General features: G+C 39.5%; 1 protein-coding gene across 1 annotated transcript in view; it reads right to left on the bottom strand.

Annotated features, from left to right (window-relative positions):
• Nucleotides 1–18,087, bottom strand: part of GPR158 (G protein-coupled receptor 158) — a 290,632-nt gene that overhangs the window by 67,235 nt on the left and 205,310 nt on the right. The window lies entirely within an intron of this gene.

The following is an 18,087-nucleotide window of genomic DNA, read 5'->3' as shown; positions in this document are numbered from 1 at the left end:
AACTAACACATACCTCATAATATGTGTCAGGCACCATTCTAAGGATTCCGCATGGATAAAAGCACCCAAATATACTTTCATTACCCTCGTTTTACAGATGAGGCAACGGAGGTCCAGAGAGGTTACATTGATCACCTAAGGTCACACAAGGAATAACAAGGAGAGATAAGAAAGCCTTCTTCAGTGATCAATGCAAAGAAACAGAGGCAAACAATAGAATGGGAAAGACTAGAGATCTCTTTAAGAAAATTAGACATACCAAGGGAACATTTCATGCAAAGATGGGCTCAATAAAGGACAGAAATGGTAGGAACCTAACAGAAGCAGAAGATATTAAGAGGAGGTGGCAAGAATACACAGAAGAACTATACAAAAAAGATCTTCATGACCCAGATAAACACGATGGTGTGATCACTCACCTAGAGCCAGACATCCTGGAATGTGAAGTCAAGTGGGCCTTAGGAAGCATCATTAGGAATAAAGCTAATGGAGGGGATGGAATTCCAGTTGAACTATTTCAAATCCTGAAAGATGATGCTGTGAAAGTGCTGCACTCAATATGCCAGCAAATCTGGAAAACTCAGAAGTGGCCACAGGACTAGAAAAGGTCAGTTTTCGTTCTAATCCCAAAGAGGGGCAAGGCCAAAGAATGTTCAACTACCGCACAATTGCACTCATCTCACACGCTAGTAAAATAATGCTCAAAATTCTCCAAGCAAGGCTTCAACAGTATATGAACCATGAACTTCGAGATGTTCAAGCTGGATTTAGAAAAGGCAGAGGAACCAGAGATCAAATTGCCAACATCTGTTGAGTCATCAAAAAAGTGAGAGAGTTCCAGGAAAACATCTACTTCTGCTTTATTGACTATGCCAAAGACTTTGACTGTGTAGATCACAACAAACTGTGGAAACTTCTTCAAGAGACTGGAATACCAGACCACCTGAACTGCCTCCGGAGAAATCTATATGTAGGTCAAGAAGCAAGAGTTAGAACTGGACATGGAACAACAGACTGGTTCCAAATCGGGAAAGGAGTACTTCAAAGCTGTATACTGTCACCTTGCTTATTTAACTTATATGGAGAGTACATCATGAGAAATGCTGGACTGGATGAAGTACAAGCTGGAATCAAGATTGCCAGGAGAAATATCAATAATCTCAGATATGCAGATGACACCACCCTTATAGCAGAAAGCGAAGAAAAACTAAAGAGCCTCTTGATGAAAGTGAAAGAGGAGAGTGAAAGAGTTGGCTTAAAGCTCAACAATCAGAAAACTAAGATCATGGCATCTGTTCCCATCAGTTCAGTTCAGTTCAGTCGCTCAGTCATGTCTGACTCTTTGCGAACCCATGAACTGCAGCAGGCCAGGACTCCCTGTCCATCACCAACTCCTGAAGTCCAACCAAACCCATATCCATTGAGCTGGTGTTGCCATCCAACCATCTTATCCTCTGTCATCTCCTTCTCCTCCTGCCCTCAATCTTTCCCAGCATCAGGGTCTTTTCAGATGAGTCAGCTCTTAGCATCAGGTGGCCAAAGTATTGGAGTTTCAGCTTCAACATCAGTCCTTCCAATGAACACCCAGGACTGACCTCCTTTAGGATGCACTGGTTGGATCTCCTTGCAGTCCAAGGGACTCTCAAGAGTCTTCTCCAACACCACAGATCAAAAGCATCAATCCTTCACTGCTCAGCTTTCTTTATAGTTCAACTCTCACATCCAAACATGACCAAGGAAAAAGCACAGCCTTGACTAGACGGACCTTTGTTGACAAAGTAATGTCTCTGCTTTTCAATATGCTGTCTAGGTTGGTCATAACTTTCCTCCCAAGGAGTAAGTGTCTTTTAATTTCATGGCTGCAATCACCCTCTGCAGTGATTTTGGAGCCAGAAAACACTATTTTCACTGTTTCCCCATCTATTTGCCATGAAATGATGGGACTGGATGCCATGATCTTAGTTTTCTGAATGTTGAGCTTTAAGCCAACTCTTTCACTCTCCTCGTTCACTTTCATCAAGAGGTTCTTTAGTTCTTCTTCACCTTCTGCCATAAGGGTGGTGTCATCTGCATGTCTGAGGTTATTGATTTTTCTCCCAGCAATCTTGATTCCAGCTTGTGCTTCCTCTAGCCCAGCATTTCTCATGATGTACTCTGCAAATAAGTTAAATAAGCTGGGTAACAATATACAGCCTTGACATACTCCTTTCCCTATTTGGAACCAGTCTGTTGTTCCATGTCTGGTTCTAACTGTTGCTTCCTGACCTGCATGCAGGTTTCTCAAGAGGCAGGTCAGGTGGTCTGGTATTCCCATCACTTTCAGAATTTTCCACAGGTTATTGTGATCCACACAGTCAAAGGCTTTGGCATAGTCAATAAAGCAGAAATAGATGTTTTTCTGGAACTCTCTTGCTTTTTCAATGATCCAGTGGATGTTGGCAATTTGATCTCTGGTTCCTTTGCCTTTTCTAAAACCAGCTTGAACATCTGGAAGTTCACAGTTAGCATATTGCTGAAGCCTGGCTTGGAGAATTTTAAGCACCACTTTACTAGCGTGTGAGATGACTGCAACTGTGTGGTAGTTTGAGAATTCTTTGGGATTGGAATGAAAACTGACCTTTTCCAGTCCTATGGCCACTGCTGAGTTTTCCAAATTTGCTGGCATATTGAGTGCAGCACTTTCACAGCATCATCTTTCAGGATTTGAAATAGCTCAATTGGAATTCCATCACCTCCACTAGCTTTGTTCACAGTGATGCTTCTTAAGGCCCACTTGACTTCACATTCCCAGATGCCTGGCTCTAGGTGAGTGATCACACCATGGTGATTATCTGGGTTGTAAAGATCTTTTTTGTACAGTTCTTCTGTTTTATTCTTGCCACCTCTTCTTAATATCTTCTGCTTCTGTTAGGTTCCTACCATTTCTGTCCTTTATTGAGCCCATCTTTGCATGAAATTTTCCCTTGTTATCTCTAATTTTCTTAAAGAGATCTCTAGTCTTTCCCATTCTATTGTTTTCCTCTATTTCTTTGCATTGACCACTGAGGAAGGCTTTCTTATCTCTCCTTGCTATTGTTTGGAACTCTGCATTCAAATGGATATATCTTTCTTTTTCTCCTTTGCTTTTCGCTTCCTTCTTTTCATAGCTATCCCATCACTTCATGGCAAACAGATGTGGAAACAATGACAGACTTTATTTTTTGGGGCTCAGGATCACTGAAGATAGTGACTGCAGCCATGAAATTACAAGATGATTGCTCCTTTGAACAAAAGCTATGACCAACCTAGACAGCATATTAAAAAGCAGAGACATTACTTTGCCAACAAAGGTCTATCTAGTTCTGGTTTTTCCAGTAGCCATGTATGGATGTGAGAATTGGACTATAAAGAAAGCTGAGTGCTGAAGAATTGATGCTTTTGAACTGTGGTGTTGGAGAAGACTCTTGAGAGTACCTTGGACAGCAAGGAGATCAAACCAGTCACTCCTAAAGGAAATCAGTCCTGAATATTCATTGGAAGGACTGATGCTGAAGCTGAAACTCCAATACTTTGGCCACCTGATGCAAAGAGCTGACTTCTCTGAAAAGACCCTGATGCTGGGAGGGATTGGGGGCAGGAGGAGAAGGGGACAACAGAGGATAAGATGGTTGGATGGCATCAACGACTCAATGGACATGAGTTTGAGTAAGCTCCAGGAGTTGGTGATGGACAGGGAAGCCTGGCGTGCTGCAGTCCTTGGGGTTGCAAAGAGTCGGACATGACTGAGCAACTGAGCTGCACTGAACTGAACTGAAGGTCACACAGCCAATGTGTCAGTTTTAATAACTACACAGTCCAGGGTCTTAACCATTTCACAATAAAGCCTAAAACTGATCACATAAGTAAATTCTATGAATTAAGATGTTCACTAGCTGGTGGATTAAATTTTGCAGGAAACAACTGCTATAACACAATCCGATCATGTGTCTCCAGAAAGTTAAGGAACAATTCTAATTTTGTGAGCATGTCAACCACAGACACATATTTGGTAAGATGGTCTGTCAGAGCCTTTCATATCATATTATAGGGCAGGAATCTTTTTGTCGTGCCAAATGTCTGCACTGTTGGCTCATTTAATTCCTTGTTTATAGGCAACTGGAAAAATACTTATTGGATTCTTATTATCTGCCAGGCACTATGTTACACTTTGGGGTGTATGAAGACATACACACATGAAAAGATTTAGGATATATAATATGGGAAAGTAGATGGAAAATCAGATAATAAATGTCAGCTCTCATTATCATTAAACTGATGCTTCCACTCTTGCTTATAATAGTGAAACACAGGAACACAGCTATAAACTCAAAGAGAATACAGTAATACTTAAGGAGAAATGAGAGTCATAATACTTAGTTATTCTGTCATATTAATTGTTATCATTGTTAAGTTGCTCAGTTGTGTCTGACTCTTTAGTGACCCCCATGGACTATAGGCTGCCAGGCTCGTCTTTGTCCATGAGATTTCCCAGTCAAAAATATTGGAGTGGGTTGCCATTTTATTCTCCAGGAGATCTTCCCAACCCAGGTATTGAATCCATGTCTCCTGCATTGGCAGGGGGATTCTTTACTGCTGAGCCACCAGGAAAGTCCTGATATTAATACACTAATACTTTTATGCTAACAGTACTAAAGTATAAGGAAGATAAACTCCTTCCTCCCTCCTTTTTCCCTTTTCTCCTCCCTGACATTCAGTGCTCTGAATGCAGGGCTCCATTTCTTAACGTTTGTAGCATGTCATCATAACAAGGCTTTTTCTAGAACTGAATCATGAATTCATTTTTCTCAAATATGAAGGGACAGAAATAATTATATTTTGCTAAGGAAAACTGAGAAGATACCTAATGGTAAATAAATATGCCATTTCGTACAAGCTAGGATTTCCAAGGTGAAAATAATGCCATTTAAACATTACCTAAAACTTGCATAATTTGCCCATGTTCCACATTCAACTTTTATCTTCAACATTCTATTAGAGCAGGACAGAAAAAGGTGGAATAAAATGGCAAGAGGTTGACCAAGTGAAGGGGAAAAAATTCCAGCACTACTCAACGTTTTCAAGAGTTGGCAAAAATCCTGGGTTATTAAGTGTTTAATCCATTTTTGCAGCTTAAAATCTTTAATGAAAACTCTATCTGAGTTCATGTGACAGATAATTCAGTTTTAGTCCTGAAGATCTGTACTACCTGTCCACATAGATTAGAATAACTAGACAATGGTCAAATTCTCAATTTGCTTTATCATAGCAGAAATAGCCTAAGTAACTGAATAGCTGATATGACAACCCCAAAAAGTACACGGATCCAAACACAACTGAACTGAATAGGACTTGACAGGCAGTACCTCCATCTAGAGTCACTATTCTATCAAAGACAGTCATTTTGCTATGGTATGTACAACTGGGGCTTCCCAGGTGGTCAGTGGTTAAGAACTTACCTGCCAATGTAGGCGATTATAAGAGATAGGGGTTCGATCCCTGGATTGGGAAGATCCACACCAGTATTCTTCAGCTTCCCAGGCGGCTTAGATGGTAAAGAATCTGACTGGAGCCCATTATACAGAGTGAAGTAAGCCAGAAAAATAAAGACCAATACAGTATACTAACGTATATATATGGAATTTAGAAAGATGGTAATGATAACCCTATATGCAAAACAGAAAAAGAGACACAGATGTACAGAACAGAATTTTGGACTCTGTGGGAGAAGGCGAGGGTGGGATGTTTCGAGAGAACAGCATCGAAACATGTATATTATCAAGGGTGAAACAGATCACCAGCCCAGGCTGGATTCATGAGACAAGTGCTCGGACCTGGTGCACTGGGAAGACCCAGAGGAATCGGCTGGAGAGGGAGGCGGGAGGGGGGATCGGGATGGGGAATACTTGTAAATCCAAGGCTGATTCATGTCAATGTATGACAAGAACGACTATAATATTGTAATTAGCCTCCAACTAATAAAAATAAATAGAAAAAAATAATAGAAAAGCTTTTTTAGGGGAGTGGTCTAGTGGTTAGGATTTTGAGCTTTCACTGCTGTGACTTGGGTTTAATCCCTCATTAAGGAACTGAGATCCTTCAAGCTGCATGGCCAAAATGAAGAAAAGAAACCTTTTTTTATTATTTTTAGAAAAGGTATCACTGATCTTATAATAAAAATAAATTCAATCACTAATTCATTTAAAAAAAAAAAAAAAGAATCTGCCTGCAATGCAGGAGACCCAGGTTTGATCCCTGTGTCAGGGAGAACCCTGGGAGGAGGCCACGGCTACCCACTCCAGTATTCTTGCCTGGAGAATCCTGTGGACAGAGGAGCCTGGCAGGCTGTAGTCCACAGGGTTGCAAAGAGTCAGACAAGAGTGACACGACAGAATGCATGCACACACAACTGTCTGGAGGGCAGACATGATGCCAGGCCATTGTAACCATGGAATAGTTATCACAAAGTCTTGGAAGTCACTACCAATTATTTAGAATGTTGTTGTTTAGGGACTTCTCTAGCAGTCCAGCAGTTAAGACTCCACACCGGCACTGCAGGGGACACGGGTTCGATCCCTGGTCAGGGAACTAAGATCCTACATGCCACTCGGTGAGGCTAAAAGGTAAAATAAATAAATAGAATGTTGCAGTTTACTTACCAGGGCTCCAGACTTGAAATGCTACCTGACTCTAGTGTGAAGTCCTGAACAATAGGAAAACAGAAGTAGCTAAAAATTGCACATTATCAGAAATGTCCCAAGTTCCTATTTTTGCCCTGACCCCTGATTTCCATCTGATATTTATGGAAGAGAAAGCTTGGTACCTCCTTCCTTCTATCACAATGAATGAAATGGATGCATTTTGACCTAAGTTCAACCCCTCCACTTACTCACTGAAGCCCATATGCTTTTGTCTACTTAGGGCTTCCTTAATGGCAATATTCACTTTACTTCTGCAACATCATCTTCCATCTCTATGGGACCATCCATAGCCATGAAAACATGTTGAACTATTTCTCATCCTGATATATACATATACACACACATATACATATAATTTCATATAGAACTACAATAAATACCCATACATCTACCCACTCAGTTTAAGAAGAAGAAGACTACTATTACCTTAAAATTCCCTTTATTCCCCTCTTCCTCTGTGATCACGGCCTCTTTACTTTGCTATCCAAGGTCACCAGCATCCTTGTTTGTCATTCTCCTGCTTTCTTATAGTTTATCTCATACGCTCAGGTCTCACAGACACACACACAAACACACGATTTCACTCCATATAAATGGAATAATACTTTTGCAATGTTATAGGATTTTTACTATATATGCCTTATGGCAAACATTATGGAACTTGCATTATTAATTACAATATTTTAATAGGTGTTATACAGAAAAGAGTGTAATAAAATCAAGCAAGTTGGGAAATGCTCAGTTTCAAATGCCTTCTTTTACTGTAGATCTCAAAGCCTTTAATAAGTAATCTTCACTGTGACTTCCCAGGTAGAAGTACTGGCCGTGTATACTTGACCTCTTCTTTTAGAGAGCGTCTTTTATTTCAGAACATCTGATGAGATGCTATGCTTTACATCAGAAGGTGAAATGTGCAATTGTTTTGAGAAAATCCGTACCAGGAGCAAAGCCTCTTATCCCTCCTCACAGAGAACAAGAGCGCTTGTATGGGGGCTCTGGTGAAGTTACATCCAGACCCCAACAGCACAACTGACTATGTGAGGTAGACAAGACCACGGAGCAGAACAAGTATTTTTTTTCTCACATTTCTGTAAGCATGATGAAAAGTAGATGCTGGTTACACAAATCAAAGTTGAAGAATGAAAAAAGTCCAAGTGGAATGGAAAGTAATGTTTGGATTAGGATGTCATCTGAACATGTCTGTATTTGAATTAATCATATTATCTCCAAAGCCTAGAGAAGACATTCAAAATAAATCTCAATGTGGAAAAGTTAAGGATAAACAAATCGTGGCGACCACAGACCTCTAATCAACAATGATATCTCCCGTAGATAATGTACATTCAGTATTTATGAAGATACACCTATAGTGATTAAATTCTCAGAACATATGGTCTATTTTCCTCATATTATAGAAATTATAACATGAAGAGATAGTCATATACCATAATCACAGCTTTTAGATAACATATAACTAAAATAATCATGCAAGTTGACATACTTCTCTGATATGTTCTAGAAAAGTAATTTTTCTCCTAAAAGTTCATATTGACCTCTCTAAACAACAGGTCCAAATTCTTCTTTCAATCACACTTATACTAGGATCTGGATATTTTGATATTGAGTTTTTATTACTATGATTCCATGGTAGCATTATTTCTTTATATTTTTCCTCTTTTGCGTGCTTGTTTAAGTAAGATATCTATTAACACTTCACTGAATTGTGACTCTTTAGTGACACTGTGTAGTCCCTGGCATTCAAGGTATGATTTGCTTTGTCAAAATGTCACCTTCTTGGAGGGGTGGCCGTGAGAAGATACCCCTTGCCCAAGTTAAGGAGCAGCGGCTGCGCTTTGCTGGAGCAGCTGTGAAGAGATACCCCACGTCCAAGGTAAAAGAAACCCAGATGGGACAGTAGGTGTTGCGAGAGGGCATCAGAGGGCAGACACACTAAAACCATAATCACAGAAAACTAGCCAATCTGATCACATGGACCACAGCCTTGTCTAACTCAATGAAACTAAGCCATGCCGTGTGGGGCCACCCAAGACGGTCGGGTCATGGTGGAGAGGTCTGACAGAATGTGGTCCACTGGAGAAGGGAGTGGCAAACCACTTCAGTATTCCTGCCTTGAGAACCCCACAAACAGTATGAAAAGGCAAAATGATTGGATAATGAAAGAGGAACTCCCCACGTCGGTAGGTGCCCAGTATGCTACTGGAGATGAGTGGAGAAATAACTCCAGAAACAATGAAGGGATGGAGCCAAAGCACAAACAATACCCAGTTGTGGATGTGACTGGTGATAGAAGCAAGGTCCGATGCTGTAAAGAGCAATATTGCATAGGAACCTGGAATGTTAGGTCCATGAATCAAGGCAAATTGGAAGTGGTCAAACAGGAAATGTAAGAGTGAATGTCGACATTCTAGAACTGTGAAGAAAACTGAGCACCGAAAAATTGATGCTTTTGAACTATGGTGTTGGAGAAGACTCTTGAGAGTCCCTTGGACTGCAAGGAGATCCAACCAGTCCATCCTAAAGGAGATCAGTCCTGGGTGTTCACTGGAAGGACTGATGCCAAAGCTGAAACTCCAATACTTTGGCCACCTCATGTGAAGAGCTGACTCATTGGAAAAGACCCTGATGCTGGGAGGGATTGGGGGCAGGAGGAGAAGGGGACGACAGAGGATGAGATGGGTGGATGGCATCAACGACTCAATGGACATGAGTTTGAGTAAGCTCCAGGAGCTGGTGATGGACAGGAGGCCTGGTGTGCTGCAATTCATGGGGTCGCAAAGAGTCGGACACGACTGAGCAACTGAACTGAACTGAACTGAACTGTCATTTTTAAAAGAATACTTTGCTAGCATTTTATAGTGTTTTTAAGTCTTCTACACTTTTTTACCCAAGAACTAACTTTGAAGAGGAAACTATTTTTCAGGACATGTTGCTAATTCTAACATTAACAACTTTTATTCTGTTTGTAGCTATTTTCTTAATTATCTCTCAAACCTGTCTAAGTATCTTCATTGTCTCTTATGTCAACTGCTCAAGAATAAGATCTCAGAGTAGTGGTAATCTGCTGATATATGTGTCAGACAAATCTGAGAATGTTTCCCACAGACTTAAATTCTCTAAAACCACATGTTCACATATATTACTTAAAACCTCAAGTGTAAATTTGTTAGCCTTTTTACTAACTGAAAATAACTTACCAAACTTCAGAAATAGCTCATTACTTACGTGTCTTGAGCCTGCATGGGAAAATTCAAGTGCATTTCTGTATGGAAAAACAGCAACAATTGAAAAAGAGAGGGACTATCCTTGGTGGTCCAGTGGTTAAAAGTCCGCCTTGCAATGCAGGGGATTAAGTTCGATCCCTAGCCGGGGAACAAAGATCCCACATGCCGGAGAGCAACTAATTCCATGTACAGTGTATTGCAACTCAAGATTCTGCATGATACAACAAAGATTCTGCGTGCCACAACTAAGATCCAGCACAGCCAAATAAATAAATATTTAAAGAAAAAAAAGAGTTTCTGCCATGTTTTTCCCATAGGGTGAAGACATTAATCCACAAACTCCGGCAAGGGAATTAGAAATGAACTGATATGTCATTCTTTCCATACTTTTTTTCACTAGAAAGCTAAAATATGCTTTAGTTATGATATTGCTGCTGAGGTACAATTTCTTCTCTTTTGACTCAAACCCCATCTGACTGACAAATTCTCTATCACTGCTGACCTCCTCATTTGTTCCTATGAAGGCATTCTCAGGATCATTCATTATGTCCCTAGTCTATGACTAAATTGTGACATTTCAGCCTCCACATCATTGTTGAATCAGTCTTCATTTGGTCCCATTAGAAATTCTCTGCAACTGGGGTGGTTTATTCTCATTTTAATGTCACAATTTTTTATTTAATCTCTTCCTGTTTATTTCAAAATAATGAGTTAAGTCCCTTTCATGGAAGAATTGACATTTGAACAAAGATTTAGAGATGATGAGGGAGTTCACCAGAGAGATAATGGGGGTCAAGAGTGCTCCAGGAAGAAGAAACAACCATTGCCACGGCTGTAGGGTGGGCGCATGACAGGCTCACTCAAGGAAGAGCAAGGAGGCCAGGACTGTTGTGGCGGGGAGAGAGGCAGAGAGGAGTGCAGCGTGAGGTCAAAGAAGACTTTGTGGGCATGAAGTGAAGATTCTTTGTTATTGGTCCACATTCTTTTCCACCTCCCCATAGTGAAATCATAGAGATAAAGATAGTGGTCTAGAAACAGAGAGACACAAAGATAAAGACAGAAGTATACAACGATACATTCACATATGTGTATATGCATATGTGTAACAGTTTTAGTTGGAATTATATTGAAATTCCATGAATTTTTCATGTGCTGTGTTGGAAATCAACATAACAGACATGGTCCTGACCTTGAGATTTATAATTAAAAATATGATTATAAATAAAAATGCAAAACATAACTTTTAAAAGGTATGAAAATCCATCATTAATAATATAAGGAAAGAGTTATACTGCATATGCTAATCAATGAAAAATGTCTGAAAAATATTCATTCAAAATACATTTGTTGAGCCAGGCACTATTCCAGGTGCTGAAATACAGGAGTGGACTTATATTCCAGTGGAGGGAGACAGAAAATTTAAAAATATATATATATATAAGAAATAATATTAATAAAATTCATATATAAAGTGATAAATTCCATGCAAAAGAAATTACCAGGGTGAGAATGATCAAAAGTACTATGAAGAGTAGCATTGTCTGCAATTTAAAGTAGGGTCAACAGGGTGAACTTCACCTTAAAGATATTTCAGCAAAGTTGTGAAGGAAGTGAGGAAGCTGTCACAAATATAATAGGAAGAAGTGAGTTCCAGGCAAAGGGAGTTTCAGTTTTTTGGGTATAGGAGCACTTTTGATTATTTAATCACAAGACTAAAAAGAATGACTTATTGGCACTAAGGCAAAAATACCAAAGTCATCCATGGGAAAAATCAGGTTATCTTAAGATCCAGAAACAGAAAAAATCACAAATTCTGAGCAACAGAAAGTGGGTCTTGATTTTTTTTACACCCAGGGAAGTTATTCTTCATGTATAAGGACAATGGGCAGAGATTCTCAAACATGTAAGAACCCAAGAACTATAGAACTCACGACTTCTGCACGAAAAACTGTTAAAGAAAACCAAGCAAAAATAAAAATAAATGCGTACTGAAGAAGTCGGGCTACACAGATTAGTGGACGACATTAAATACAGACCTAAGGTTGAACGACTATGTGAATTGTAGCTTCAAAATTGCATATTATAAACATTAACAACTCAAAAATGATTAGCCAAGAAAACTCAGAGACTGGGAATAAGGGGCAAAAAAAATTGTATTTGAGTTCAATTTTTAGCTGTCAGCTGAATTCTAGTGATACTACCAAAAGTTGAAACATAGCTAAGAAAAAAATAACTAACCCAACTTTAAAACATTTTATAATATTTTTTAACTTTAGCTCTTTTAGAACTAATAATGCTTATTATGAAGATTCATTTATCTAAAAATTGGTAATAGTTTGTACCACCTCAGTGTTTTGATTAAAATAATAATGATTACAATTAACTTTTGTTAAAAAAGTTATCTGTATCTCAATTTCCACCATCCATCCATTTTCTATTTCAATTTATATATGTGCATATACAGATGTCTCAAATGATCAAATGTATACAATGATTATCTCTGGATAATAACAATTTTTGTTGATCTTTTCCTTGTATTTTCCATTTTATCCTAGTGTGTAAATAACAAATTATTATATTTCATAAAAGCAACAAAGTATTTTTGAGACATCTAATTGGTATTTATTTGCTTAAAGATGAAAACTGCTCCAAACAAGGGTCCAGTTCTTAACTCTTTAAGGCTTGGTTTATTAGAACTCTTTCAGCTGAAGGAAAATTATTAATAAATTCCTGACACATTGCTGACCCAAGGCTCTTTACCAAATACCCTGGAATAGGCACAGTGGATAACCTCCATGCCTTTGCATAAACTACTGCTCCCCCTACTCATCAGATCAGACTCTGTCTGAAGGCTGCTAGGGAAGAGTAGCTCAGGAAGGAGGGGGCAAATGGAACTGCACAGAACCCCAGGGTATTTATAAACATTCTTTTTAAATTTATTTGGCTGCACTGAGTTTTACTTGTGGCATGTGGGATCTAGTTCCCTGCCCAGGGACTGAATCTGGGCACCCTGCATTGGGAGCATGGAGTCTTAGCCACTGGACCACCAGGGAAGTCCCCTGATCATTTCTTCGATTCCTCTAACCTACCCTAGAGAAGAGAACAAAGTGACCTGGCATCCCACAAGTCAAACTCCCTTGAAGAGGTGGTCTAGTTCTCTGATGTCTTTTGATTTCAATATTTAAGCCAATATGCCTGAAATCCTCTAGATGTTTGGGGATTGTTGTTACTGTGTGGTGTTTGGTCACTCAGTCGTGTCTGACTCTCTTGCGACCCTACGGACTGTAGCTCGCCAGACTCCTCTATCCATGGGATTCTCCAGGCAAAAATACTGGAGTGGACTGCTGCTGGGAGCCAACACACGAGACCCTACCCATGACAAGGTCATGAGGGAGAAAACCTGACAGGGAAGGTGGATCAGGTTTTCAGGGGTTTCGAAAAGGCCAGCTCACGAGATCCCACCCATGACAAGGTCACGAGGAGAAAGCCTGACAGGCAAGGCAGATCAGGTTTTCAGGGATTTCAAAAAGCTGCCCCCAGCACTCACCTTAAAGATGATATCTCTCTTTCTGATGCCTGCCTCAATAGACTACTCCCTAATTTCTGTGACACAGGCAGAAGGCCTTCCCCGATCTCTTCCCAAATAAGAATCAATTTAGAACTTTAATCAATAAGCTTCCCGGGTGGTGGTATTTTATGAGATTATCCAGGGTGAAAGGAGTGTTTTAATTCAAACTCCTTTGCTGGTATTTTAGTTTGTTTGGCAAATGCATTTATGCCCTTGGTACTAATATGCATGATTGCTTATATACCCTAATCATAAAATAACATAAAGAACCTGATCATATAAAGGCCCTAACAGACATAGAGCTCTTCGGGGGGGTGAGGAAGCCCTATTAGAAAACAAGGAAAATTATTCTAAAAGTAGCTATTGGGTTAACATTTGCTTGCTGTGTTTTGCTTGCTGTGTTCTGCTTGCTGTGTTTTTGCTTTTAATGTGCTAAGGTTGTGTTATAGGAACCATTGTTAATATAGTTAAAGATCTAGAGAAATAAGAGCTTAGCCCTAGTGTGGTAACAATGAGATGGTTGTTAATTGTCAGCCAGGAGTGCTAGGCAGAGACTGCCTCACCAAAGTCACAGAGTCAGTCTGGGGTAAACTTCTTAGATAAACGCAACTGACAACTTCTGCAGAAGGATTAACTTTTGTGTTAACAAGGTTATACTTCTACTCTGTACTGTTGCCCTATGAGACTGCTACCTTTCAGTTAAGGTCACCATAGAAACAGAAAACAGGTTTACATTCACCTGACTTGCATAAAATGTTAATATGCCCCAAGGCCAGAAGATAATGTACAAGACCCTCATAAACAAAGAAATATGCAGAAAACACCCTGGTTTTGTGAAGAACAAGCTGATGTAATGTTAAACTATCTTCCCCTTAGAAATGTACTAATTTAGGGTATAAAAGCCACGGTAAAAAATAAAGCATTGCCAGACTCTGCCAGACTCTGCACCCCCCGTCTGGTCACTCTCTCTCTCTCTCTTTCTCTCTCTCTCCCTCACAGACTTGGCCCTATCAAGGCTGGTCTCACGTGTCTTCTCTCTCTCGCCGACGCCGTTCATCCAGAGGATACCCCATGGATCCTGCCGAGGCTGGACCCCGGCAGGCTGCCATTTCCTTCTCCAGGGGATTGTCCTGACCCAGGAATCAAACCCGTGTCTCCGGCATTGGCAAGCGGATTCTTTACCACGGAGCCCCTGGGGAAGCTCTATAATTCCGGTACCCTCAGAGCAATGTCAGCATGAAACCACATCCCCACATTATTGTTTTCTCCACAGTACTGCTGTGCTCCTGGGTAGTAACTTTCCTTTCTATTTCCTTTCCCTCTTTTGCTTTGGTATCAAGCCAAATGGATCTAAATGAAACCAAGTAAGATGTAGTCTTAGATCAGTTTAAGAACTATCTTAAGGATAGAATCTTAGGGCTGAGGAGAAATCTCCTTACAAAATGTCCTAGATAACTGAGGTTTGAGAAACAGTGGCCGAGTTGTAAAACTGGGAACTTTCTGCCCTGCGTTTGTCACAATGGAAGTGACACTGTCCCAGAATCCAATTACTACCATTTCCCCCTAAAAAGCACCAGAGCTCCTTGGAGAAGAAAGAGGCTGAGTCCAGGGCTGGGGCATGGAAACAACTTTCTGTTGCACTAGCAAGTAGGGAGGTGTTCAAAGAATGGTGAAGTCACATATCAAAAGAAGGCAAGAGGGAGCTTGAAGGGTCTTCCACTGGCAATTCTGCATTAATTTGAGCATCAAAATAAGTAATAATAATAATAGAATAAAACCTTAGCTGTTTCAACTGTATTCTCATGATCTCATTCTTACCCCTTCTCCCTATTTTCACCTCTCTATCCTTTATTTCCTGCCCTTTGAACTCTATGCAGGGAAGTAACATGCTCCTGGTTTTTCTCTTCTTCTGGAGATACATGTACTTTAACAGGAGTAGAAGTCCAAGTTTTAGCTTTAGGCTTTGGGGTGGTCACAGAGAAAGCAGTCTGTTAACTGAGTTAGGTTCTCTGCCGCTGAAACCAACCTGGCATGGTCTAATAGGATGATTGATTAGGTTTGAAAGATCACATTTCCGCTTTTGTAGGTAAAACAGATGAATATCAGAAACTCCATGTGGTTCAATAACACGGTCCACCCAAGCTCATGGGAGTTTTACATCAAACTCCTTAGTGCTAAACCTCAAGCTATTTTAAATTGGTTCCCTGTTTTATTCTCTGGGCCTTTATTGCCTTGGAGGCCTGAAGAGGAAAGGTGACTGATCCACGGGCAGAACATGGGCCTCCCTGATGACACTGTGTAACACCACCTGTATCTCACATCCATCCCCTCCATCAGAAGCAATGTCACAGACTGAAGACCACGCTGGGCCAGGGGACCAGAGACTAGTCTTTTCCTGGCTTTCCCATCACCTAATGGAGGAAAGCTGGAGGAGCTGCAACTTCTCTCAGCCTCTCTTCTTTCATTGCAAAACAGAGGCTGAATCAAGACTAAGTTTTGTCTGATATCCCTTCTAGTTCTAATATTTTACAGCTCTTTTCTTAATAGGACTTGCGGGTGTGAGTGTAGGGGGATCAACCTGAGAGTAAGTACCATATTTATACATGTATTGGTGTCCTTTATAGAAAGGCACATCCACCAATCAAACAGATCACCAAGGTTAGAGGGAAAAAATGCACCTTATTGGCTGAAACTGGAGGTTGAGCCAAGCCAAAAACAAACCTCTAGACTCCATATTACTTAATATGCTTTACTAATCCATAATATGTCATTTTACGTGATTTAGCAAGAAAAACACACTTTAACTGATTTTTAAAGTTTTTTTCTTTCTTTTATAAATTGAAAGTTTTATTTAGGTGATTATGAAGACTAATCATTTGTTCGCAAATCTGTGGGCTTCAAATTATGAGTCTCTTTAGAGAGTCTGTAAGAAAATGTTTTAAATGCTTCAGCTCTCTGCTACCCAATTATAACAATGCTAAATTTAGTCAGATTTTGGTTTGTCCTTATCTACAGAATGATGACAATCTCTAATTTGGACTTTCCAATATAAGCATTGTTATGAAATCGTCTGTAGTCTAAGATTGCTTAGAAAAGGCAAAAATAACCTTAATTCTTGCAAATCTGTACAACAATATGCAGCATAAAAAGAAGAAAAGGCTCATTGCATAACAACTCACTAGAACAGTGAATATCCTCAAAGCGTCCTTCCAAGGAGTTACCTAGCTTGAAAAACAATTCTAATTTACTCAAGAACACATAAAAAAAAAAAAAAAAAAAAAAACTGTAACCCCCAGTAAAAATTTTATGAGCAATTCTGGTACAGGCCACACAAGGAACAGAGAAAGTAGTAAGATATTTAACAGATCCGTAGAGGTCACATTTACACCATCAAATAATTAGATCCTTTGGCTATATTTACTCAATCACCTTTATCACTTATTACAGAGGTCCTCCTTATAGGAAAACTCAAGCTCAAAGTCATAAACTTCATTTCTGTTAAACCTAAGAAAGCCAATGAGCTTTGGTCTAAAGACCAACTTACTCTTGTCAAAAATTTCTATGCATGTACATCCAGGTACATAAACATTCCCTAGGTAGCCAGAGGTTTGAGATGGGGATGAGACATCATCCCCATTCTCTCACGTAAAACAAAACTACTTTCTTTTCCATATTCAATCACTAGTATATTACGTCTTTTCTCCTTCTGTATTTTATGCTATATCCAAGTCTTCATTGAATAATTTGGCCCTTTCTGCCATCAGAGCATGAACACTAACTTATTTAACTAACTTATTTAAAACCAAAGTACACAGCATGAACTGGAAAGCTACCCATTAATATTTCAAGAAGTTGAAGAAAGAATTTATGTTATGAAAGATGAAACAGACAGTTAAAGATGAAGTAACACAGTGAGGTATCCTAAGGTTCCTGTTGGACAGGATTGATTTGGTAAGTCTTCTCTTCCCTTTTTCCTCCCAGGCATAACAGAAGTGTCAAGTAGAATTGGTGTTATCTTTTGTTCTCTTTAAGTTTCCATTTCTTTCTCCTCTTTTTCTCTGTAGTTGATGTCACAGGTATAGGTCCATTAGACAGTTTTCAAAACTGGATTCCAGTCAATGAAAGGGTCTCTAATGACTGCTTTGAATATTTAGCAGCCTAACATTTGCAATTATTCTTTCCAACATCCTTCTTTTCTAGAATACTTCTTCTGTTTAAAAGGCTTTAAAATTCTTCTATAGATTTTAGGCCCATATCCTTTATTACGGCCCCTGGATTTGAGTAAGTATGAATCTTATAAGTAAAAAATAAACCCAAATTTACTAACACCTAAAAATAATGTTAAGAAGTGTGTTAATGCCTAGCTAAAAACTAGTAGGTACTAAATAAAGTAATATGGATAGGATAAGGACTATCATTCTTGGTCTTCTACAATCAAGCAGATTCTTTGGAGGCTATTTCAATAGGACAACAGTCACTACTTTAGGGTATAGTTCTTAAATGCATGCAAGTATAACCTCCTTCATTCACTCACTGCATATCTACTGTGCTTCCACTATGA

Source organism: Cervus elaphus, chromosome 23 (genome assembly GCF_910594005.1).
Source record: "Cervus elaphus chromosome 23, mCerEla1.1, whole genome shotgun sequence".
NCBI classification, from domain to species: domain Eukaryota; kingdom Metazoa; phylum Chordata; class Mammalia; order Artiodactyla; family Cervidae; genus Cervus; species Cervus elaphus.
Note: the sequence above shows the minus strand (reverse complement) of the source record. Positions and strands in the feature narration are given on the sequence as shown.